This window comes from Heliangelus exortis, chromosome 2 (assembly GCF_036169615.1).
Source record: "Heliangelus exortis chromosome 2, bHelExo1.hap1, whole genome shotgun sequence".
In the NCBI taxonomy this organism is placed as follows: domain Eukaryota; kingdom Metazoa; phylum Chordata; class Aves; order Apodiformes; family Trochilidae; genus Heliangelus; species Heliangelus exortis.
The window spans coordinates 75,829,319-75,856,995 of NC_092423.1; positions in this window are offsets into that span (position 1 = coordinate 75,829,319).

A 27,677-nucleotide genomic window follows, 5' to 3' on the forward strand; every position below is an offset into this window, starting at 1 on the left:
AAATAAATATTTGTCAGTGGTTTGTATCCAGTATGGATGCATGCTGGAAATTACGGATTTCATAATGTTTCTAAAAAACAAAGATGATCAAAAAAGTTACAATGAAGTAAGCATTGTATGATGCAATAACAAATAACAAATGTAAACAGAGGGGAGATGTTTTATACAATAGTATAAAACTTCTGCAAGTACAAGTTTGTATCCAAAATGTTCATCAATAGCTTGATTTCTTTTCCATGTTTTCAGCTTTTTCTTGGGAGATAACCCAAACATTTGCTTTACAAGGTAACCAAATAGCACATCAATATTTAGGAGTTTTCACTTCAGGTAGAGAAAAATTCCAGCAGTATCTCTAGGTAGAACAAGTTCCATTTAACATGTTTAACATTAAATAGATATCTCAAATTAATTCCACTAGCTGTTTTTTCTTTTAATGCATACGTTGTTACAATGCAAAACAAAATTCAGTATCCAGAAATAACTGCTCTCAGGAGTTCAGCTGCTACCTGGGACAAACTAGCTTAATAATCTCATGTCCAATAATTGCACCTGTGAGTTTCCCTAAATATCTTAATAACATTTCTTTTTGCAAATGTGTAATTAGATGTCTAGTAAAAGTTATGTTTCCCCCTTTCATACCCTTTTAGGGTGACACATTTTTCTATATTGGAAACATGATTCTTCACAGGTACAGAGTGGTAAGATAGCACCAAGGTCAGGATCAATTGTCTCATACCCCTTATAGAAAAGCATTTATAGTGAAAAATTATTATGCAATGAATTCTAATTTTGAACTGCTGCTTTTAGTTTACAGCAAGCTAAAAATGATGGTTGGCTAAATCTATATACACATTTAATTTCCTGCCTGAATGTTAGAGCAGATTAATTAACCCATTTTTAACCACTTCAATCTTCAGACTTCATACTCAAGACCTGTTAATTTCCATTCAATTTTTGTTTGAGCCCTTATTGATTATTTCATTAATAGTTCCTAGGAAGTGAGAGAATGGATGTTCCCTACATCTGAATCAAGAAATCATTACTCTCTCTTAATCCAGCTTCAGTAAAGAGAAAAAAAAAAAATCTGCCTAAAATGAGAACTGGGTTTCTCCTTGACAAAAATCCCTGACATTTCTCAAGAGCTTCTGAAAGTGGTTTGGATTACAAACATACAATCTAGTGAAAACTGCCATGCCAGTTTTATGCTTAATAATAAATTAGTCAAACAGTAAAAGACAAAAAATTCTACCTTATTTACTCTGTGAATTTACTTAACTGTGAAGTGTCACAGCTTCGGCCCATCCGGTAACAACCAGTTACTCCACTCACTCACCCTGGCAGGAGAAAATCCACATAAAAGCTTGTTAATCAAGACAGTGATAGTGAGGTTCTCGCTCTCCAACTATGATAATGGGCAGAACCAGACAGACTCAACTTGGTAAGAAAAAAAAAATTTTTTTTAATCTGCCAGAGAAAGAGAAAACATGACCAGATCTTAATACCTTATCACTATACCTCCCTTCATCCCAGAACTGAATTGTTTCTCTTCTGCCTCCCCCTCACGGGCACAGGGGGATGGAAAATGGGGGTTTAGGATAAGTTTACCACATATTGTCCCTTTCAGGGACTTCTCCACCATGATCCTTCATGGGTTTCAGGAGTACAGTCTGCCATATCACCGTGGGTGGGGAAATCTCTGCTTGAGTGCCTTCTCCCCCTCCTTCCTCACTGACCTTGGTGTCTGCTCTGGCATTGCTCTCACCTCCTCCTCTCCTCTCCTCTGCTGTATGGGTCCTTTATTTAATATTTTTTGCAATTTTGTTTTCCCTTTCTTGAGGATGTTACTCTCAGAGGTGCATCTAGCTTCCCATATCTGCTCAGGCTTTCTCAGAGGTGTAGTTAGAACTGGAACCAGGAGACCTTCCATCAGCTTCTCACAGGAGCCACCCCTGTGGGTGTCTCCCCTGCTTCCAAAAAACCACTTCACTAACCCAAGACACAAAGGCAAATCATAGCTGACAACACACCAAGAATACCTTGCTGGTCTTCCATCTAGAAGATAACCAAGACACCCTTCAACAGCTGAAACATCTGCACTGGAGGGGGGAGAGTAAGAAAGCGAAAGAATTTGGGTATTATCCTCCTTAACTGGGATAATGACAAAGCAGAATTCTTCCACATAAAGGATGTGCTTGAAATGTCTGGTCACTGGTATTTGGGCCCACATTGAGAGCTTTTCCAAACATTCCCTGACCACTTCTACTTGCATGGTCTGTCTTAAACTCTAAAGTTAGATGTGGCAGGCTAGAAGCCATGAAGAAAAGAAATGAAGCTATAGAAATGATGCTAAAATAAATGAAGAAAATAAATCAATCACACATGACTTTCTAGTATGATTTTTTGTCTTTACTTTGCCTCTATATTAGAAGCCAATAGGACTGAATGTCACAAGTCAACAAGACTAGCAATTTAGAGCAGATAGTGGGATGGTCAATGTAATCATGCAGCTGATATAGTAGCAACTATTACATGTCTTGATTACCCAAGTGTTAACTCTGAAGCCCTCTGCAGTCACTGATAAGAATAGTGTTCCTCTTGTTAGAAAGATACTGTGAGTACAAATCACAGTAGCAAAACACTGCACCCATATGCAGATGAATGCACACAAAAAAAAGAGGCTTACTTTGTCTTTAGATTGTAAAATCAAACAATTAAACATGTTCCTCTAATAGTGTAGAGGTTATTTTAGCAAGCCAAATCTACTTTTTTTGATTAAAAAAAAAATAAGTAGACTTCACAAGGAAAACAAAACTGTGATTAACAAAACTCTGCCGACCACAACTGTAATCTATATTTAAGAGGAACAAACATTTACTTTTTTATGGTTATTTTTACAGTTTATTATACTGAGAATATCTGAATAAATGCAAGGCATTAGTCTTTCAGTGAGCTTAGAAACAGAGCAGCCAGGTTTTTGTTCACCGATACAACTTTAAGAAAGTCTAGCATTGGACTTGAGGTTTCATTGGGCATTGATTTGTATTATGTCATTAAGATTTTCATCTCCAAAATAGATTCTATCCTTTTGTAGAATACAATATAATTTTCACCTCTGCTTCATCTCTATTTCCTCGGTAACTAAAATCACACTTGAGCTATGTTATGCAAATACCTGAAAGATTTACATGACTTACATTTAAAGCTTCCTAGTTGTAAATTTCCTGAACTGTGGGTCAGGTCAAAATGGAAAAGGCTTATTCTCTTCTGGGTTACACTAACATGATCTAAAGTGTCTGAAAACTCTAAACCTATGTATCTGCACATGCATTTCACATATTCAGAAATATTCTGCTTAAAATTGGTTTAACCCAATACATAGAGGAATACACATTCAGAGTGTTAACTAAACAGCTCCAGGCTGCAATTGAGAGGAATTATAAGGTATTGTGTGTCTGGGGTAGCATTTCATTATAATGAGCAGAACCTAGATTACTAGCAGAAAATAATCTGCATATGTGTTATTGAATTAAACATTGAACAGGGAAAAAAGGATTAAAGAACATTCCAAATCTGTGTAATGTCACAGAAATAAATACCTTGAACCAACACTTACAACTCTTACAACTAGTTATTCATATAAAATATTGAAATAGCAAATTAGGATGTAATTCATAAACCTATTTCCTCTTCTCTCACTGGTACAATTCTGTAGCTTTCAAAGGCATTGATGTTGATTGCCAGCAACAGAATCAGAAATTCTGAAGTGAAGCAGACTCTGAAGCATTAGATCTTGTGCTTCATCATGTTAATCCTTTTTGTATAATACAAAGTGACACTATAAGCCAGCAAAGAAGCTCCTTTCACCTTCTGCCCCACCACAATTTTATCCCGAGGCACCCTGCTGAGTCACTGTGTTTCCAAATCTATGTAGGCAGAGCCTCAGACGGTGCCCCAGGGCAGGCAGCAGCTTCCTCCCTTGACTCCAGTCTTCTCTTTTTCTCTGTTCTTTCAACAGCCCCACCCTAAAATCAGGCCAAATATTTTGATAAGCAGTTTGTAAATTTTTCATGAGGCTTTCCTCGGTCCCTATCAGAAATAAATGAGATGGCTCACAGCTTTCAAGTTCCAGCCAGAGCCATGATTTATTTCAATAACAGCTGTAGCACTAGAAGAGGGCATGTTCCTTAAATATAATAACTCACATGACATAAATTATGTCAGTCAGTGGCTGTTGAAGCAAAATCACAAGAAAGTAATAAGTTTCCTATGTTCAAAGAGGGAAAAAAGTATTTTTATCATGGTATTAAAAAAAAAAAAAAGTGTTCCATGAAGGGAGGGGTCTACCCATTTTGAAGTAAATACAGATTATTATCTATATTATAAAATATTAATTACCTCTTATAATTTTCAAGGATTACTAACACTAGTGAAAAGAAATTGTACTACTGAGTACAGTTGTTGATTTCTATTTAATAACTGATGTCTGAAAACACATCTTGCAGTTAAGAGCTATGATTTTCTCACATTGCCTAGCAACCTGTGCAAATATAGAACTGCAGATGTAAAACTACTGACCTTTCTTTCATGCCTGCTTTTCAGTGCTTATTATTTCTATCCTACACAGTAAAAAATAAAACCAGGAAAGAGATTCAAACACCGAACTCTTCAGTATATACTTACCATTTCAGATAACAAAATCATGACATTACCTTTCCTTAACATAAAAGAAAATTTTTTTTTCTACTTAAGCTTAAAATAGTAAATACTAGATACTATCTCACTGATTGCTCCACATACACAGAATGGATACTCACCCTACAATTTGTGCTCTCTTTAGGAGGAGTCATCCATGAAGATTCCTTTCTCAGTGTACGTATGCAGTGTGTGGTGGGATTTTTTTTTTGGACCAGCAATATACAGTGAATCTCTTCCTGCCTTTAATTATACCTGCACTCAGCCTAGGACTGAGAACAGCATCTTTCCAGAAATTATCAGGAGTGGGAAAACTAAGCAGTTAAGTGATCATCCATGTAATCTGAACAGTGTAAAAGAGCAAGAAAAGAAGTTGAATTATTTATGCTACTTTATTATCTTATGTTTCTAAATTCATAGAAGATCAGTCAGTAAAATACACAGTGAATGTCATATATAAAATGTATTAATATTTTAGTGAATGCTTGCACTGTAAACAATAAGCTTTTTTTTAGGAAGCATGATGACAGAAAACTCAGGAAAAACAGAATATGCTGTATTATGGAAGTAAAATTCATCACAATACATAAATTAATTATTTAAGCCAAGGAAAACAAGTTTTACATAATTTGGGGCATTATATGAGTCACTGTTTCATTTAGACAAACTGTGACATTATCTGTGAGATATTACCTATATAAGATCATGTTAGTTTCATATTTTATATGTTATTTCTAGTCATATCACTACAGTGTGAAGCATAAGAAAGTTTAGTCCTCTCTACTTAATTCATTTTTAGAGAGCTGGATATGTTTAGCATCTCAGAAAGTCAAGACATTTGTATCTAAAAACATCACTAAAAGAAGTAATAGAGAATAAAAATGAGTAGGAAGAGCAAGAAAAAAGGAATTCTAATTTTACACGTTTCTTGCTTTTAAATTAATCACTTTGAAATATTTTGACAACTATGTATGAATAGTTCTATTATTCTGTAGAAAAAATTTTATTAATACACTTCAAATTTATTTTATGCATACAAATCCAATCTTATAAGCTAAGTATAGTTTATTACAATTAACTAAATACAGTTCATACTTGGTTATTTAAACTAAATTTTTCAGCCTCTGAGGATTGGACCCTAGTTGTGAAAACAAGTTCTTTAAAGCATAAATGCATCCTAAGTTTCTGAGTAAACTGGCTTCAGTCTTCATATCCTCACCCATACGCAAACAATCTGGTATCATACAGTGCAAGAATTACCATGCAAGTTAAAAGAAAATATGTTTTTTGGGTTTTTTTTTTGCACAGAAGTGCTACTGCCACAATATTTCATGAAAAATGCCAATTTCCTCTTGTTTGAAGAACACTGAACAAACTTGTATCTTCTTTTGAAAGATACCAGTTAAACAAAGAAATACATAGAAAGCAAGGCAAGATCTCTGTTATAGATTTAAAATAATGTCATCATAATTTTAAAACATATTTTTCCTGCATTATTTCATAAACAAGATTTTAAATCATTCTGGATAGTTTCATAAACAAGATTTTAAATCATTCTGGATAGTTTTCACACCTTAGATCTATTTTAAACATGCTTTTTAAAAATAAACAAGTAAAGATTGTACAAAGTTCTGTATATAAGCAATTATCAAGTTTTACATGCTTAAGTCTATGTGATTTTTGAATGATCAGCAGTTTGGAAAAATTCCTAATTCTGGATTATATGTTGTTTGTTTTCCATGACTACTGATCTATACTTGTGACATACATATTGCTTTTAAATTTCAAACATTACATCTTACCTTTTTGTAATGCCTATAGTCCTTAGTCAACAAAATATTTTTATAGATAAGCATGTTTCCATTACTGCAACAACAATTCAAGCTAATTTGAGTGTATGATCTCTCTTTAGCAACATCTAGCCTACACTAACATAAGATAGGAACCCCTTCAATCATGAGTCCTGGAAAAATACCTATCCAGCTAAAATCCAAACACAAAGAAGACAAACAGAAAGGCTTTGCTTTGGTGAAATTTAAGAGTAAGGTGTACAGTCTCATATTTCACTACAAGAGAAAAGCATACTGAGTTCTACTTCTAAATCATGCTTTAAGGATCTTAAAAATAGCAGAATATCCACCTTTGCTGAATAAGAAAGTACTAATGAAGTAATGACTGGTATTATTTCATAGGAAAGAAAACACTAGCCCGATACATCACTGCATTGCCTACGAGCATTTGGCAGATTCAAAAGGCAGAGAAACAGGTGATACGATAGGCACTGATAAAGTATTCTTTAATGTAATTTTTTTCCCCAATTGCACTAACTTTATGGGATTCTGAAACAGTGTGGAGAGTGAATTTTAATTTTCTATAAGGAATGCCCAAGTATCTCTTTTTTGCCATTAGTGTTTTATGAAAGCTTTCAAGAAGATTAAAAAAAAAAAAAAAAAAAAAAAAAAAAAGAAGAAGTAACCATATTTAGGAAAAACCCTTTATTAACAAATGATGTTCAGCAGCAGGACACAAAATACTCTCAAAAAAAGAGATGAAAAAAATTATATTTTATCTGCCAGTAGAATTCTTAGTGCTGAACTGTATTGTGGAAGTCTTTGCCAGTATATGTCAAACAAACTCATTCAACTCTTGCCTTGTTAGTCACACATATAACAGAGTACCATGCCTGTTACATGTCTCTCAAGAACTTGTTTTTTTGGATAAACAGAATAGTAACAATGTTGACAGTCAACCTGTCTTTTCAGCTATCATATGCTTGCTTTTTGTGTTTAGTGGTATTGAATTAACATCCATGGAAACAGAAGTTGGTTTGGTATCAAGAAAAAATTAAATGGCCAATATGTCGAGACAAATAGTTTTGTTCCCTCCAAGTGTTTGCTGCTGTTCTGAAATACTGCATACTCAAGCTACATCAGTTTATGCACAGAAAACAATTAAGTAAGAAAGAATACAAAACATGAGACTAATGTTAAAGGAACAGAATATCAATCCTAGTTTTAATTTGATCTGCACATCTCATTTCCTTTTACTCTGGAAAAATATATAAACTTCTACAGATTTTAAGAGCAATTGTTTTCTTCCTGGATAGCTTTTATATACATGTCATTAAAATTTTCCAGGAGAAACCAAAGATACTGGTTAGCAAGTGACAAAGTTTTTCAAGATCTGGTCTTTTAAAATATTGAATCACCACTGGTTCTCCAAAAGTCAGACTTTTTAAAGAATTCATAGAATTCACAGAATCATCATGTTTGGAAGGGCCCTTCAAGATTATCAAGTCCAGCCATCAGTCCTACACCAACTTAATCATTGTCATCTCCTGAAGAGCCATGCCTTCCTGTTTTCTTAATACTCCCAGGGATGGCGACTCCACCACCTTCTTGAGCAACCTGTTCAAATGCTTCACCCCTCTTTCAGTAAAGAAAGTTTTCTAATATCCAATCTGAACTTCCCTTGACATAACTTGAACCCATTTCTTCCTGTCCTATTGCTGGTCACTAGAGAGAAGAGGCCAACACCCGCCTCACTACACCCTCCTTTCAAGTAGCAGTAGAGCAATAGGGTTTCCTCTCAGCCTCCTCTTCTCCAGGCTGAACAGCCCCAGATCCCTCAGCCTCTCCTCATAACCCTGTTCTCCAGACCCCTACTCAGCCTGGATGCTCTTCTTTACACTCTCTCCAGCATCTCAGTTTCCTTTCTATACTGTGGTGCCCAAAACTGGACACAGTACTCAAGGTGCAGCCTCACCAAGGCTGAATACAAGGGTAAGATCCCCTCCCTGGCCCTGCTGGTCACGCCACTCCTGATACAGGCCAGGATGCCATTGGCCTTCTTGGCCACTGTGGGCACACTGTTGGCTCATGTTCAGCTGCTGTCAGTCAGAACCCCCAGGTCCCTCTCTGCTGGGCAGCTCTCCAGCCACCCCTCCCCACACCTGTAGCCCTGCTGAGGGTTGTTGTGGCTGAAGTGCAGGACCCAACATTTGGCCTTGTTGAAACTTGTACCAGAGACCTTGACCTATCGATCGAGCCTGCCCAGATCCCTCTGCAGAGCCTCCTTACCCTCAGGCAGATCAACACTTCCACCCAGTTCAGTGTCCTCTGCAAACATTCTATCCTCTTATCCAAATCATCAATAAAGGTGTTCCATATTTTTTGAGAAGCTAAGGGATTCCATTACGTATTATCAAATCCAAGTGGGTAACCCAGCCTGTATCTTACCACACTACTTTTATAAGTAACAAAATATGCTTTATATTTCTTGTTTAAATTACATTTGAAGACTTACTCGTGAGTTCTGATTTTTTTTTCTTTACTTATTTTTTCGTAAAAACATCTAAAATATTGTTTTATTACCATTGTACGTCAGAATGAGATTATAAATGTTTGCAGTCAAAATCTGGAAAATTGCACTGTTTTGCTTTCTTAATATATATTCTGCATTGTAAACATACACTAAAAATACATCTCATCTAGACTTTTCAGCTAAATAAAGATATTGTAAAAGGAATCCCATTTTTATAAGTGTTTTGGTGAAAATATAATTTCTTCTGTCAATATTTTCACTCTTCTTCATTCTTTTGGCTTTCGGAGAAAATTGAGTTAGCTCTATTTTTCAAATCAAAACACGACTGCACACATACTGCCTCATTTCCTCTCCTGGGAAACATACATTAAAGATATTAGTCACATTTTTAATGCATTATTGGAAAAGTCTCAAGTATTTTAGCAATAAAGATAATGGGATTTATGTAAAACCTCTATATTACTGAGACACCACGAACTAACAAGAAACTTTTTTAGTCTGGTTGAGGTCCAAATCCGATATGGAAATCTGAAATATTAAAAATTATATCAGATTTGCCTTTCCAGGTGTGTCCATATCAAATTACTCTAAGGACATATAACTTACAATTTTTGCCCAGTCTTTCCAAGTTTCACAGGCATTTTTTTGCATTGACTTTCCCAAGGAACATATTTTTTATCAAGCTCCCCAGGAAAAAAAGGTAGAAGCTCTGCTGCAGACTCCAGTAAGAAAAGTTTTGTGGACCACAGTCAGAACTGCTTCCTGGTAAGCCAAATTAAGTAAAAAGAATACAAACAGTGTCATAGTTTGAGTACTGAAGTTTGAGTACAAGGAACTAAAGAAGGAGGGCCTTAAAACCCTGAGAGATCTGAGAGGGGAAGAACATAGAGGGATCAATATTCCCTCCCATTTCCTGCCCATAGTTTAAAAGTCAAGCAGTCTCGTAAGCCCCCTCCTCTCTTTTGCTCCCTCCTTCCTTCACTGCTCTTCCCCTGCACTCCTTCACCACCAGCTCACCCCCTGCTCTTGAGAATCCACATCCATAGGGTGCTGGGAAGAGCAATGGATCCCTCTTCTGAGATTTCTCTGCTGCAAGGGACCCTCAGGCACCTCTCCCTGCCAGCATCGACATCAGGTTGTACATGTATATTTGCATATATTTGTGTTTTTGTTCCTTATCCCATGTGTTACTGCCATCCCCCTGTTCTGGTAAGCCTGTTCCAGTTTTAATTTCTAACTTTTAAGTCTCTCATCCCTATTCCCCTTTTATCTTCTTTTGGGAGGGTGGAGGAGCGGGAAATAGAGAGCAATTCTCTTCTCTAGTTTTTGGTCAACCCAAGCTGCTAAACCGCAACAAACAATCTGTTCTTAATCTTCAAACAATTATAGAGTTGATAAAAGCTCACATCCCACATAATCTGAGGTAGAAGTTAGAAAATTTTGTCTGCAAATTACATAGCTGGATTGTTAAAAAAAAAAAAAATAAAAGTCATCTAGAGACTTCAACTCACCCCATATTGTATTACAGGATACCATGACAATAGTGTGAAAAAAAGAGAATCTGAAAGCAAAAAAGCACATTTACAGGAGTATTCATGTTCGGCACTTTTGTGGGAAGATGCCATGTCTCTGCTAAGTTCTGAAAGCTCAGAGAAAACCTGGCTTTTCCTCTCTTTCATCATTTTGCTGTTTATGAGTGCTTTGCCACAAAGATCTGGGTACCAGCATTCGGTGCCAGCCAGTTTAAGGTCATTCCGGTTTTTCACTGATACAGATCTTCAGGTCTCTGCAAGAGGTAACTTAGAAGTCTGAGGTTAATAACACAATTAATATCTTCCTTGAGGCAGAAAACAGGTTAAAAAAAAAAACAACCCAAGCAGTCTTTGATTTAGACAGCAGATTTATTAAACCCTGCCGTTTATTACAATAAACCATACTTTAGTTTAAAAATTAGAAAAAAAAAGAAAAAAGAAAATACTTTTGTTCCCATATTCCAGATAAGGTGGTGAGGGTGCTAAAGAAAAATAAATATTAAAAATAGTGCTAATATTGAACTTTACATTCAAAGAGAAAACTAATTAAAGTAAGTGAAAATAAAGACCTAGCTAAGAGCATATACATTTTTAAAATATACTATTTTAACAAAGATTAATGGAATCCAAACATCAGCGGTGTGGTTAAACTTGCACAACATATACGGGCATGCTTGTGTATGTGTACACACTCCATTTTATGAAGGCCTCAGTCTTAAAAGTAGATTGTGGATAAAAATGAAAGCTAGCAACATTTTAGACTAAATAAATCATAAATATATTACTTTTTGTTTAATTGGCAAAAGTTTCATTTTCTTACAATCACTACAGTGTTGTATGTTGTTCTTATGCAAATGCTCTGATAAAATGTTCTGTATTTCACCTGTGTTATTAAATTATTTCTTTAGCTATGGTACTGAAAAAAAATGACATTTTAGCAAGTTTCAAGTTCTTAACACTATATCTGTAAAGCCTGAGAGAATAAAGTCCTAACGGAATAGTTAATGTCATCTGCATATTTATGCATGTAATATATTTAGGTAATTTCTGTCTTTTCCTTTCCTGCCTTATAGATTTAATCTCTACTTTCTTTGCAATAGCATTTTACTTTTCACTCCTACTTTCTTTTCAGTCATAATTACCCACTAAGACTTTAATACTATTTTAAAGCCAACACCAAATAAACAGCCTTTTATTATGCTTCACAGCATCATGAAAATATTTTTGTTTATATTATTTATAGTTTTATTATTTATTTATAGTTTTTTATTGTATTCACTTTCAGGTGAGGATGTTTGTAAATCTTTCCTTGAAATGTCAGCACTTCCCTATTGTGGCAAATTTTGCTATAAGATACCTAAACTCTCTATAAATATCAAGATTTACAGGTGAAATGCAAAACATGGAACTGAAAAATAAAAACAAACAAAAAGCCTAAAAATAAAACCAAAAATACACAGTTTATATCCTACACCAATACTATGGATAGTGAAATATAGGTTTTTTTCTAGGTCTGCTTAAGTTAAAAAAAAAGGAAAAAGTGTTCTGGGAAGCTCTGACAGCACTGTAGCATCACTGGTGCTATAATGAACCAGGCAGCCTGTTACCCTTTGATATTGAAGGGTTGATAACACTTTAAAAGAGCTAAAATACTTAAACTGAAGATGAAGAGTTTCAGCCCCAAGTTACACCTACGAAGAGAATCAAGCCTGCAGAGCTTCTAGAGTTTTATAAGAAAAGGAAAGAGAATTTTTGAGATCTTTGGCTTTGTGTCGTAGGAATGGAATAGCTAAAAGAAGGTTAAAATACTGTTTATCTATTTCTTACACACAAGTGAATGTGCTAAACAGCACAAGCATTCTCATAGGGCTGTGGGCTGGCAAAGAGAGGGTGAGATGCTCTTTTAACCTTTAATTTTTCTTTCTGTGAAAAATGTTGAAACTATTTGTCAGAATATGCAAACCCTGGGCATGAGTCTAGAAAGATATATTATTTGATACTTATACATACTCTGCTTTTGCTTTCTGTGCACAAAGCTTCCTGGAGCTTCCAATGATAAATGGTTCACACAAGATTTGCATCTTAGAATCATACTAAAAAACTTTTGGGAATCTTCAATAAAGATTTTTATGACCAAGAACATGCTTAATGTAAAGCCAGACTTCTGAATGTTCAGTACAAATGAAAAGTAAATAAGTACAATAAAAATCATTAAAGAACATGCTTAATTTAAAATATTTGTCTGCTTTTAAAACCAGAGTGCTAACTAAAAGACTGGCTAACGTGTGCTTGTTCATATTATCACAATGTAGAGTTTTATATCTTACTGGTTCTTCTTAGGTTTACTTGGTATACACGTGACTTTCTGATACAAGATTATGGCTTTCATTGTAAAGTGATCAGAAATGCAAACTAGGAAATCTGAGATCAAGTTGCCAAATCAAACTCCATAAATCCTTGTTAGTAATTTCAACTCTCCTTTACTTCTTTTGTTCCTTTACTTCTTTTGTTCCTTTTCTCCTTCAAGAATGATTTCTAAAGGACAGCAACTGAGTTATTATAATCCCTATTACAATGAAGACCTTTGATTTTTTTCTGAATCCTCAAAGTACTTAATTTTCAGAAAGTTACCAAGTTTTGGACAGTATTTTGATTGACAGTAATCCCACAGGTATGAATGTACACCATGTACACCTTTGCATGTACACCATGAAGATCATGGAGAATGAAGACAGAGACTTTATTCATAAGGGGAACCTAAACCATGCATTGATTTCTGTAGATTTGACTGAAAATCAGTGCAAAGAAGACACTGTCTAGTGTCGTTGTTCTCTCATCCTTTTCATTTTCTTTGGAGGCTATAAGAGGCACCAGATTCTACAAAAAATATAGTAATTGCTGTGAAATTCAGATTTTAGTTCCCTTCCCTGGATTTCCTACCATGACACAAGTCAAACCATGGTAATTTACATAGTTTACAGGAGTTTCAGCATTTTGGAATGGGGTGACAACCTTCACACCAAAGCACACACTGAATTACTTTCTTGGTAGTTTAGCTCCATGCAGTTCTATTCATTGCCCATCAATGATAAAATGACTCAGCTGAAAGAAGTGTACAATGTCACATCTTTCTCCATCACAGAAGGGTTACCTTCCCAAGTCCTGGGGATCTAAAATGCCTGCCTGAGGAAATAAAGGCTTCTGTTTTATCATACACCCTCTGCATATATTAAAGACAAAGCTGACACAGTCATACCTGCCTAACTTTAGAACCCATAGGCCTTTAAGCAACATGGAATGAACTTCAGTGCTATACAATATTCTCACAAAGCTACTAGGTTACACTAGCTTTTAAAACTGAAGTTCAGTGGAAAATATATGAAATTAAAATTCAACAAAAATTAGTCAAAAGACCAATGCAGGACCATTAAGGTTTTGGACTTTGCTGTAGAAATCATCAATTTAAATAGACTTTCGATGGGGCTTACATGGAGCCTGATGTTCACAAAAGGGAATGTGTGTTAGAGAAAATGAGAGAAAACAATGTGTTATAACAGTCACTAGCAAGCTAAAAAGACTTAGCAGAACAATAATAACTTGAAATAAAGAAATCTCACATTAAGGATTTCTTTTTACATTAGAATCAGAGTTACAGCTGTGTGTGTTACACATGAAAAGCTAAAAAGGAGATTGAGTACAGCCTATACATTTCCCTTTAATACCAGTATGCTTTCTGTCAGCTCTTGCTGTCTTTAAAACATTGAGATTCATATTATAATTTGTTCCAATTGCTGAAACAAGATGAAATCAGCACATTGATATTAATTTGCACTCAGTAGTGTTTTAGAATGGAATTACTGAGCTAACACTAATTCATAAAAAAAAAAAAAAAAAAAAAAAAAAAAAAAAAAAAAAAAAAAAAAAAAAAGGAGAAGGGGGGGAGAGAGGAGGACAGGAGCAAAACCAAGGAAAACAAAACAGTTCAGTGGTTTGAGCCTGAAGGCTTATGTGCCTCATCACTCAAGGGAGCTGTCTTGAGTGAGCAGCCAAAAATTTCTTCCCTCTACATTATGCAGTTCTGACGCAGGGATCTGAAGACAGCACGCCTGAGTAGCACAGATATCAGCCACTTCTGCCATCTGCCCCACAGTGGGAATACCAGATGAAATCAAATCTACTACTAAGTGAGCATAGTGAAAGGCAGCTCCCTACAGCCGTTCAACTGGGGAAAGGTTTTTGAAGTTGAGTATTAGCCATTAACAGGGTGCTCCTGGGCCTCAGGCCAGCTGCTGGTTCAGGCTTTGACTGATGAACAGTAGACTTAATCTGGTTTTTATCCTCAGTATAAAGCGTAGAATTTTTAAAATGTGGGTGAGGAAGCTTGAAAACTAACATTGCATGTAATTCTGGAGATTCTTCAAAACTCAGGAGAACTGGTGGAGCAGTGTAGTTTATGGCTTATATCTACCGAGTACAAAAAATGTCAACATATCCAATTTACTAGTTTAGATCTTTAGATCTGTGATTCTGTAATTCTGTGATCTTGGCATATCTCACCCGTAGCACATTTTGCAAGACCTGTACAGATAGTGAAAGGGAATATTTAGGATCACAAATGACTCAAAATTCATAGAAACATAGATTTATGAGTTGTTATAGAGAATGACATCGGAGTACAGCTAATATTTTCAGTTTCTAGCACAAAATGTCTGAGTTCTAATCCAAAACTGCAAGCTTGAATACTAAAAATGACATCGTCAGCAGTAAATTCTGAGGGGAAGAGGGTGGATGGTATGAACTTTTTGTAGGAGCTTAAATTGACACTTCTATCTAATACATTTGTGAAGTGTCTTTTCCTGGACCTAAAACATCATCAGGACTAGAAGAAAGACCCAAAGCCTGCAAGTTGCAAACTTGAAAAGCTTAAACTTATATTCACAGAAATTAGTGTAACAAAATGTTATTCTAACCTTCTTTGGTATACACTCATCTCTTACAAAAGATATTTGTGAGCCATATTAGTTGCAAATTCCTTACTTACAGTCTATGAGAGAGCATAACTACAAAGACAAAACTTATCCATATTTTGAAAAAAAAAAAAAATTTCATGATGAGAATTAGCTGACTGAGCATAAAAGCATGTTGTTGATAACCTTTAGTTTCTACTTCAGGATTAAAAAACTACCCACAAACAATAAAGTTCAAAATTTTGTATTTAATAAGCCACAAATTAAATATGCATGCCTAATGAAAGTAATTCTTCTGTTTTCAAAAAGAGCAGATCAAGATTTTCTGAATCTTTGACAAAATAAATATTTAATCCAAAGGGTTTTAACCCTAGGGTTGATCTGAGCTATGGGAAAGCAAATGACAGAAACTTCCCAAAAAGTATAATAATCTCTATAAATTCTAAACCTAACATTGAGAAGAAGACATCTGATTAACTGTAAATTAAACAAAGAATAAGATTTTGAACTCAGTCTCCAGCCCAGGGGATACTCTTATTCCTAATGTAGATGGAATAACTTGCATAACCACACAGTTCCTATTGACTCATGTATTTGGGTTTGAAGGGATCTTTAAAGATCAGCCAGTCCTCTCTGCATATGTCATAAGCAGGAACACTTTCCACTCCATCAGGTTGCTCAAAGCTCCATCTAACTTGATGCTGAATATTTCTGGTGTGAGCGTGGGGGGGCATCCTTGACTTCTCCAGGCTACCTCTTCCAGTGTCTCACCACCCTTGCATAAAAGAATATCTTCTTAATAACTAATCCAAATCTACTCTTGTTCAGTTTAAAAGTTGCCCCTTTTCCTGTCACTACCAGTACTGGTAAAAAAGCCACCCTCTGTTGTTTTTCTCTCTTCCTTTTAAGTGTCAGGTAGAGGGGAGGATCACTTCCCCTGACCTGCTGGTCATGCTTCTTTTGATGCAGCCCAGGATGTGATTGACTTTCTGGGTTGCAAGCACACATTGCTGGTTCATATTCAGTTTTTCATCCCCCAGTATTCCCAAATAATTGATAGCAGGGATGGTCTCAAGCCACTCATTGCCCAGTTTGTACTGATACTGATGACTGATCCTACCTAAATCCTGGATCTTGCACTTTGCCTTGATGAACTTTATGTTGTTCACATGGGCCCACCTCTAAAGCATCTGACAGTCCCTCTGGATAACATCCCTTTCCTCTGCACCACTCAGCTTGGTGCCATCTGCAAACTTGCTTGAGACCCTCTTTGTCATTTATAGAGATATTAAGCAGTATTGGTCCTAGTATGAACCCCCTGAAGGACAACACATGTTACTGAATATGGGAATTTATGAGAATGTACTGTTTTCTGAATATGTATCTTATTAAGGATATGGGAATCTGTGCTTTTCTTGCCAGTGCTTACACATGCAGGGATACATCTCATACCTCACAGCAAATCTTCATTCATATAATTTCAACCACAACCCAGATATTTCAACTCAGGAAAAAAAAATAAATTAATAGGTTAAAGTTTTACTTATGCTGTTAATTCAGGAAGTCATAACATTTTTTATTATTATTGTTCTCACACATGAAAAATCTATGGACACAATTGCCTTATAACTTCTGTGAGACTTCAGCTGGAGCCTGTAATATCCACAGAGACATTCAAAGAGTCCCTGAAGTTCAAGCTTTCACATCTAATAACTCCAAAACTTATAAAACCATTCGTAGTAAAGCTGTCTTGTTCTCCTGCTTTGATCGATTAACATCTCTTCTGTCATATGCATGGGAAACAGGTCAACTTCTACTTTGACCAGCTCACTTCCTACCCAAAAGAATGTTATGGGCCACTGTTCAAGTAGCTCACCAATTATTTCTGGAACACATTAGTGGTTCAAAATCCTTGGAAAAAAAATTTAATATCTACAGATTTTTTTCCTTTGGTGCATTTTAATACCCAGCCTGAAGAATTAATCAAGAACTGAGCAAAATGTGTTAATCTCCCAAAATGCATTTACAAGTTTAAAAAAATGTACTACTTCCCATTTGGTAATTTTACACTATTTTAGCTGTACTTGTCTTCAATCTAAAAACAAAGTTATTTCTGAAGAAGAAACAGTAATTTTCAAATTTCTGTGAGAAGACAGCTCATCCAGAAATTCTAAATATGCCTACAAATACATTTGTCTACATAGAATAATACCAGTAGTAGCTACTTTAAACTCAAGTGTTAAATGCTGATGCAGAATCATTTTTTCCTAGTGAAGCCTGTGGTGGGGAACAAAAACTGGATACTTAGCACAGGATGGCTATTAGTGTTGTGGTTTCATTCATCTGCAAGAAGATTTAGTAAAAACAAAAAGCTGGTGCTACTTTTGGTTTTAAGTCAGCACATTCATTGGTTTATGAAAAGATACTTGTTTGTAGAAGTTGAAAAACTGATGTCATAGTTCACAGCCTTGTTACAGTTCTAGGAGGAAACAGGAGGAGGATGACAGCACAATCTTGTTTGTCAGACAAGATAATAACATTAAACCAGAAACAAAGAGTAAAAGCTGTTGGAGACAAATAGTGAAAAGTGACAGAGTAGACCATCAGAAAATAAGATATCTTCTGTAAAACTGAGGCTTTTCATTGAGTCTAAGAAACTTCAGAAATCACTAGCTGAATCAGAACAAGGTATCAGACTTCAGAAACCAAAAACAGTTTTTGATTTGTGCCACATTCAGCTAAAGTTCATGCTCTTCGCACTGTAGGAGGGAAAAATATAGCTCGTTAGCAGAGATACAGTAATTTTAGCATCAAATCATCTATGTATTGCTGTAACAGGTTGGAAGATGTGCTTCTGTCTCCAAATGCTTATTTGTTTATTGTCATTAAATCAAGTAGTTCAAGAAAAAGTTTTCTTTCATTAGAAACCTTGTTAAAGTATTTTGAGACATTTTTTTACAGTTTCTGTAAAAGTCTGACTGTCCAAAAAAGATAGTAATAATTTTAAGCTTAATGATCCCTAAAGTTCGGGCTGAAATCATCAGAACTATCCATAGATCCAGTCAGCCATGCTGAAATTAGATAGTTACTGTAAAGGCAGTTGCTTTGGGTCATCATCATTATGAAATCTTTCTTGCTTTTGCTTTCCCCTTTAGTAACTTCAAAATAATAGATTTCAATAAAGAGAAACCCTTAAGGTTAATTTACACCACCTCTGCACCCAGTTTTGGGATAGCATTTTCACATGCATTGCCTCCCTCATTGCTCATTCTTGTAATGTCTAGGCAATAATTTCAGAACTTGAGTAGTACTTCAGCTTTTGCCATTCATTCTTTTTCAGTTGTGCAGGTATTTATTCTGCAAAACTGCTTCACCTCTTATGACAGAAAAATGAGGTCAGTTTTCATCATCATTAGAAGCTCATTTGAAGCACTCTCCAAGACATAGGGACCTTTCCTATAAGATGTCTAAAGAATACATAGCCTTAGTATATGTGTCTTCTTGTCTTTGAAAATCAGAGCCAGTCTTCTGTAGATATAAAGCAACAAGTAAACAGCACTGAATGAAGCATAATTTTTTTTCTGTTTCAAAAGCAGGTTAAAAAATGGAAATTTGTTCTTCTACAGGTGTTCTGTTTTTCAAACACAACAAATCATGTGGCAACAGTCCAGATATAACTTAACAGAACTGAGGACTACACTAATTGAAAAGTGAAGAAAATGTGTACCTCAACAAAACAAGCATGCCTGATTTATTTATTTCTTTATTTATTTATTTATTTGCCAGTTGTTGCTTATGGAACACCTAACAATTGGACATAACTCTGCTCACTTGAAATATTTTCCATTTCCTTACTTCCATCTTCCTGAATTCATTTCATTTCAACAGACTGACAACGGATAACATCATCAGTGCTAAAATGAAAAAGCAAGGAAAAAGGCTGGGTAGAGAAAAAAACAGCCAGAGGAGTACCAGAATATTGATGGCAGTGATAACAATGCAATGTCTTCTTAATAAGCCACAATAGTTTCATTGAACGACAGAATATAAATGCTGAACTGAACCAGGGTTTTAGAACAAACAAAACAAAACATAACATAAAACAACAAACAAACAAACAAACAAACACCAACCAAACAAACAAAAAAACCATAGGAAGTCATGCATGCATGATTATAAGAGTCAAAACTTTAGAAAAATAACACTGACAAAATCTCAAAAGTTCAGTTAAGGTTATGGGAATTTGCAGTCCTGTGAAATACATAATAATATTCAGGATAGACCACAACTTGGGTTGCAAAGCAGCCCTTCATTTCCTCGAAGTTGTCCTCAGGCAGTGGGATCCGTTCCTCTTCAAAACTGCTGCTGCAATCCAATTTCATTTTCTTTTCTCCCTCAGAGACTGCATGGAATAACCCCTGACAGTTTACCAGTAACAAATATATATACACATATATTGTGTGTGCATGTCTATACAAATTTATACCCTGCCACTGAAATATGGCTCTGTTAAATAAGGCACAACAAGCACAACATTCTTGTTGTAAGCACAACAAGAATGTAAAAATATATATATATGTATAAATATATACATATATATATATAACACTTGACTTCAGTCCATGCTGTAAATTAGTGAAGCAGTATCAAGTATGTGGAAAGCTTTCAGTTATTCTTTCCATGAATTAAAATGTTTGTTGTGTGTTTGTCAGATAGACTTAGGGTGGGGGAAAAAAAAAGAGAGGGAAACATCTGGCACTAAGAGGTCCTGCCATTGGTAGTAATATTTCAATTTTTCTGTGAACCATTTGGTGTATACAGAAAGCATAGGAAGCAATTTTATTTGAGGGGCCAAGGTTAAAGTTTTCCTCGGTTCTCTATCAAAAATTTTTCGCACTACTGTTAAACATGTGCACAAAGTATAGACTGGCGATCTAGCAAGGTCATATAATTCTGTAACAGGAATAAAAATTAGCATTGTAGTGTAGTTTGAGAACTCTGTAAACATGTCCAGGTTTGGGGATAGGAAAAAGGTAATTTTTTGTCTTGTATTTTTGTTTTCAGCTAAGTCTCTTGTAAGTAGCTCAACTTCTAGTGTCTGCTTCTAGGACTGGTAACACTCAATATTTATAGTTACAGCTAGAGACTCGTATGCAGAACCAAGGCCACTGCTCAGTTCTGAGGAACATTTTGGGCTCTGGAAATAGAAAAGGAGTAAAGAGGCCCCACTTGCAGCCCTCCTTTGGGGAGGAGCAGACAAGATAAATGACCAAAATTGGCCAGAGTATTCCATCCCATACACGTCATCCTCAGTGTAAATTTAAGGGATCATGAGGGTCAAACCCCTTCTCTTCCTCCTCTTCTTCACCTGTTTGCTTCAGCATCCTGGGAGGATTCCATCCGTTCCTCTGCCTGTGGTCCTGATCCGTGCCAGCCCATATCTGTGTGTTCCTGCCTCCAGCTCCCGACTGCTGCTGACTGCAGGAGTTCAGCCTGGACTTTCCCAGGGCTGCCCTGCAGCCTCGGTGGTGACGAGAGAGTTACTGGGGAAGGGGGAAGAAAGTGGTATCATTTTCCTGTATATTGGTATATATTTAGTAATTTTTTTTTTAGTAAAACACTGGCCAATTCAATCATAACTTTAAATTACCCCATGATTTATGAAAAGGTTCTTTATTAGTATTTGAACCAAGAATTTCAAACCCAAAGACAGATTCATCTGCACCAGCATGTAGCATGTTGGATACTTTCCTTCCCAGCCCTTCAGCCCTAAACAGTCTAAACTATAAAATCACTGACAGAATTTCAGGGCACTACATCACAATGGGTGTTTTTTAATCATGCTTTGAATTAAGGAAGACACTACAACAGTACTATAGCAGTCCTGGGATTTGGGAAACAGCATTTTGACAGCATGTTGCCCGTATTCTCATGCTGTGAACATATTCATAGTGGTTCCATTAAAGTCCCAGGACTGCTGGTGTAGCATCTGTTCACTACCAACAAAGACTTGGATATTACACAAGAGTCTGTTTTCAATGCATCAGATGCCTTTTTACCTGATTTTTTTTTGCATCAGGAGATTTTTTTTTATCTGGGTTTTCTCGTGTGAAAACACAAACACACTCATTGTTAAATATAAATCTTTATGATATTATCAGCCAGTTAACAGACTAGAACTATTCTCAGGATAAATAGAGACTTTTCAATTTAGATGCTATCTGTATCCAAAAACATATACATTTCCAAAGATGTTAACAAGAAACCATAATCTTGGGAAAAAACATCTTTCATTCAGCATAACTGCATTACTAATGCCCCTATTCTTAAGATAGCAATTACGTGTCAGTTCATGATTCAAAATACTTGGACTGACCATGCCATGTACCATCTCAGACCTTGCCCAGTGAAAAAGACTGGGTTTCATATAGACATAGATCTTGGTTTCTACTGGTATCAGATGGATATATAGAAACATCAGCTTCAGTACGGTGTTCCCAACAAACAATTTTAACAAGAATCACCCCATGATGCTACTTGAGCTGAGTGCATCATTTGCTCCAAATCATTTAATTTTATTTGTGTTTGGATGTGCTTACTTTATCAATCAGGCTCACTTTACAGGCTGGTTCACAGTCTGCTGATTACAGCATAAACCCTCTGTCTCTCTTCTTAAGTCTCTTCTTAGAAAGAGCAATCTGGAGCAAGCTAATCAGTCTCTCCATCTGGTAATATATGATGTGAGTACAGCTGACATGGCAGTGTACACCAGGATGACCTCCAGACAGATAGTATGACTTCAGACTGGATAAATATGGTTTCCTCTACTTGGGACAGCCTCATAACACTTTTTAAATAGATCTTAAATTATTTTTTAATTAAATTAAATGGAAGCTAGTGTCTGCTCTTCTTTTTTCCCTCTGCTATATAGCTGCAGAAGGAAAAAGCTTTAGAGGTTAAATAAACATCTGCACACCCACATACACGATGCACACAAGGGCATGCATACACAGTTGCTGAACTTCCAGAGCCAGACATCTCTCCAGTGTTGTAAATACCTGGATAGTGAAGTAACAATGAAGAAGCAGTGTGATTTTTTTAATTTTCTTTCTCTTTCATGTAAATTTTCATCAGATCACACTTCAGTGGAAAAGAGCAATGAAGCTAAGGTGGATACATTTTTCACTGGTCACCTGCCTGAACGTTCTCAGAGGAGGTGGCAACGAGGTTAGAGGATCCTGTGTGCTCATACTCAAATGCTGAGAATAATTGTTCATGGATTTCAAGAAATCAGATTACCCTATAACCAATAATAATATTCAGCATGCTACACATTAATAAAAAGTCACTGTAAAATTGTTACTCAAATTAGATACCCTCAAGCAAGAGTACAAAGAATAGAATAGCCAGTGAATTGCAATATCTTGATTATTTCCAATTACCAGTCTAGTTTTTGAATGGGATTATATTCCTGAATAGAATACATTCGCAGCAACTCCACTGGACATCATTAAACCAGTGGCTGATTCCATGTGCAATCATTTCAAAAATTCCTAAAGCCCACCGTGCTTCCACGCTTTACACTTTTACATGAAAGACCTTTACCAGCCATTTTGAGTAGTAGTGTAGAGAGTACTTACATAGAGGAGAAGAAAAATACACTCTAGGACATACATTGAGAACATGGGTAGTTTCAAAACAATAACATTGCTAGATAATTGTTAGATAATAAGTTTATTTTCAAATGCTTTCCCCCCATCTTGCTCACCCCCTGGTATTTCTGAGATAAAAAAGGTCCGTATTCCCCATATTCATATAGTTCATATTCCTCATATTTAGTTCCTATCCTATTGATAGTGTCCTATCCTTCCCTTCAAGTTCCATGCCCACAATGTTTTGTGTGAAGACTGTAATGTTACATTGCATGAAATGCATGGAGACATATATTCTTCTGCTAAAAGGCCCTCAAACAAGCAGACAAACCAACAAAAACATGAAATACATTAAGTAAACCGTTCGCTTCTATTATTGCTGTGACAAACCATCTCGGCTCAATCACACGCCGAGAGGCAGCCAAAAGAAATGTAATTTAATTTTTTAACTGACATACAACTGCAGGCATCGCCTTTTTTTCGCCACAGCAGCACAGGGAGAGGGAGGAGACTTCCAAGCGCCGAGCGCCCCTTGGCTGCAGGGAAGCGGAGGCGGTTGCCATAGCAGCTCCCGCCCCTCCCTCCCTAGCCAGCTCCACATCTCGGCGCCGCCGCAGCATCCTCCATGGAGCCTGATCCTGCAGCGCAAAGCACGGCAACACACCTCACCCTCCGGTGAGACACAGTATATACATATATACATACAAAAAAAAAAAAAAGAAAAAAAACAAAAAAAACCACCAAAAGCCAACCAACCAAAACAAAACCCACCGTGCGCACACACACACACAAATCCACTAAAATAACCTTAAGTAAAATACCAAAAAATAGAGTCTATATAATAGTGCTTTAATTCTCTGGAAGGCGTATGTTGTCTGTCACAATGATCTGGACATTCAGTTTTATCATTTAGCCTTGGGCAAGAGAATTTGCAAGGCAGTAGTTTCTCCAGGTTAAACGTCACCTGTTGAAAATGAGGTTTGTCTTACTGAAGGAGCAGAATATCAGATTGTTTCACCAGAGCTGCTTCTGTGCATTTACAGGATTATTGATTTGGAAATCTAACACCTGAAAAATGCAAAACTTACCAGTGAAGCTTAGGAAAGATTTTACACATTAGCTGATCTCCCCCATGCAGGCTAATGGTACTTTACCTCCATGGCTATCGAACTAGTCTGGGAAAATGAGGAATGTCTGTGATCATTCATTATGTCATTAGCAGACATTAAAAAAAAAAAAAAAAATACAGTCTTTCTAATTTGACCAAGCTTTTACAGGTATCAGTGGCCATTTTAGACTTTAGGTGGACACCATCTCTTCTCCTATTTTCACAGATCACAGCTGGATGGAAAAGACCTTCAAGATCATTGAGCCCAACCTTCAACCTAACACCGACAATTCCTTAAGTAAGGCAAATCCCTAAGTACTACATCTGTACGACTGTTATATACCTCCAGGGATGGTGACTCCACCACTACCCTGGGACACCTGTTCCAATGCCTCTGTCCTGGCTTTGGCTAGGATAGAACTAATTTTCTGTCTTGTAATTTTGCTTTTAGCGAAGATTCTCATAAGTAGCTGCACTTGCTGAAATTAACAGCAACTTTCTCAGATGGTGTCTGCTTCTAGGACTGGTAACACTCAATGTTTATAGTTATGGCTAGAGAATGATCTGCAGAACCAAGGCCACTGCTCAGTTCTGAGGAACATCTTATTGTCCAGAAAGAGAAAAAGAATAAAGGGGTGACACCTGCAACCCTCCTTTAGGAAGGTGTGGACTGGACACATGACCAAAATTGACCAGAAAGAGTCACATCCCATGGCACATCCATATGTGCCATACTTGGTATAAATTTGAAGGAACATGAGGGTCAAGACCCTTCCTCTTCACCCTTCACCTTCGGCCTTTCTTCACCTGTCCCTGTTTACTTTGGCATCCTGGGAGGATTCCAACTGTTGTTCCTCCTCTCCCTATGGTCCTAATCCATGCCAGCCTGAATCTGTGTGTTCCTGCTTCCAGCTCCTGACTGCTGCTGACTCCAGGAGTCCAGCCTGGACTTCCCCAGGGCTGCCCTGCAGCCTCGGTGGTGATGTGAGCATTACTGGAGGAAAAGGGGAAGGAATGTGGTATCTTTTTCCTGTATGTTTGTATATGTTTAGTAATTTTTCCTTTTAAATCATTACTTTTCATTAAAGCTGTGTAATTTAGTTTCCTACCCCTAAGTCTCTCTCTCTTTCTCCTTTCTTTATCAAGGTGGGGAGGGGGATTAACAGAGAGCATCTGTCATTTGGTTAATTGCTTGGTTAAACTGTGACAGCCTGATAACCCTTTCAGTGAAGAAATTCTTCTTAACATGCAAGCTAAACCTCCTCTGACACAACATTAGGCCATCACTTCTTGTCCTGTCACTTGTAACTTCATTGAATAGACCAATTCCTACCTCTTTACAGCCTCCTTTAAGGTAGTTGAAGAGAGCAAAGGAAGCTGTAGAGAGCAAGAGTCTAAGTTGAAGAGTCTAAGGCCATGGAAATTAGCACTAATGCTCTTTCCATTTTAAGTTACCCTACATTATAACAAAATCATTGCCAAAATCTGCCACTTCTACCCAAGCCTGTACTACTGCTGGGGGAAAGCCCGGCACTTTTTAAAATCAACAGCCAGAAAGAGCTAATACCTTCCATTAGACCAAATGGCACAGTCAGAAAAAGGTCAAGATTTTGGGCACACAAGCCCTTTACTGAAGCCTAACATGAGCCATTAATGAACTGGGATGATTTATTATGGCTACATAATGGTGCTTTTAATTTTAATTTTTTTCTTTATAGTAAATAAGCATGTTCGGTATCCAACACAAAGCGCACAAAAAGAGAGAACATGATCCCAATATTTAAAGCCTGGTAATATTTAAATAAAAGAGAAAAGAAAAAGAAGAATCATTCAGATATATGAATTATTTTTATTTCCATCCATCATTTCATATCCTTCATCTATGACTTTCAATATAAAGTCTGAAAGTGTTTTTGATATTCAAACAATATTTTCTTTTCAGGTAGAGTAACAAAGAAACTACAAATGAGTATAATTTGCAAAATAATCCCATTTATACACACACGAATTTGAGTGTATTTGATAAATATTTTAATTAGTGAATTTAATAGCACAATTCTTAGCTAACATGGTTGATTACTTATTACTAGTGCTTTTTCCAAGGCATAATCAATTAGAAGTGTACTATATTATCTATTCCGTGTTTCACACTAACTCAGTTACTTATTTCCAGCTTGCATGGTTCTGAGGAGATTCAAGAGCAAGAATATCAGCACTGGGCTCAAATTTACATGACAGTTTTTTATCATTATTAGATTCAGCAATGCTAGTAACTAAGAAATTTTACAGAGGCTGTAATACTGTCATCCAGTTAGTAGTATATGTACAGGTAGTAAATTATTGAAAATACTATACCATTTGTTGTGTTTGAAATGTAAATTACTATGTCTTTAGAAAGACTTTTTCCCTGTGCATGAAACTGAAATTGAAAAGAATAAATCAAAATAGGGATTACCCACAGCTCTGTAAAAGTCAAAGTTAAAAAACTTCTCTAAACCAGATGGTTATTTCAAAATACTGGAAGGCTGGGTGGAAAATAAAAATCATCAGATTAGACACTATTCTAAATTTCATCTCTAGAACATTTGTGGGACACCAGCAAAAATCATGAAATTTGGCAAAGAGCAGAATATAGCATCAGATGTCTCCCTCTGAAACTACTTTATGCATTGTTGTGTATTGGCAACTAAAAAGCACATAAAGTAAAATCTTATCATCCAGATGTGCTGTAGGATTTTCCCTTTAAGCTTCTTTTCCTTAGACTGATTCATTCTTTAAAAGCTTTGCAAAATCTTGTAATGTCATTAGAATGTGGTCTCTGAAGCAAAGGAGATCGTATTTCAACAATATTTGTAAAATACCTATTTTGGTAATTTCATAAAAAATGCTTTAGACTTTCTTCTGATTAGATTAAAAATAAATTATACAAGAACAAATGTTCCCACGTTTGGGGGGGGGAAATGCATTTTTTCCATGATGTGGAAGATTTTCTAGTCGTATTTTGATCTATGTTCCTGTGCAGAGAGTCTACAGTATTTTCTGTATTTCATGTGGTCATGTTGAGAAATAGTTAGAAATCCAGACTTAAATTGTTTGATTTAGTTTATTAAGATTTATAAAGGGCTGTCTGAACCCAGCCATCTAAACAAAATATGTTAGTTTTACCTAAGCAGGCAGACCAGGTATATTTTTCACAGAATTCAATCCCAAAAGAAGTTCCATCTGTGGCATAATATGGGACTAATGCTGCCATGAAAACCTGGACTGAGACCATAACATAACTCATTGTCCTTATTTTCTGTAAACTTCATGGCTTCTCTGTGTGAGTCACATATATCTCTCTGATCTCTCATGATCTTTCAATATAATTTTCTGCCTACAACTACTTCTTTCCAGTTTTAGG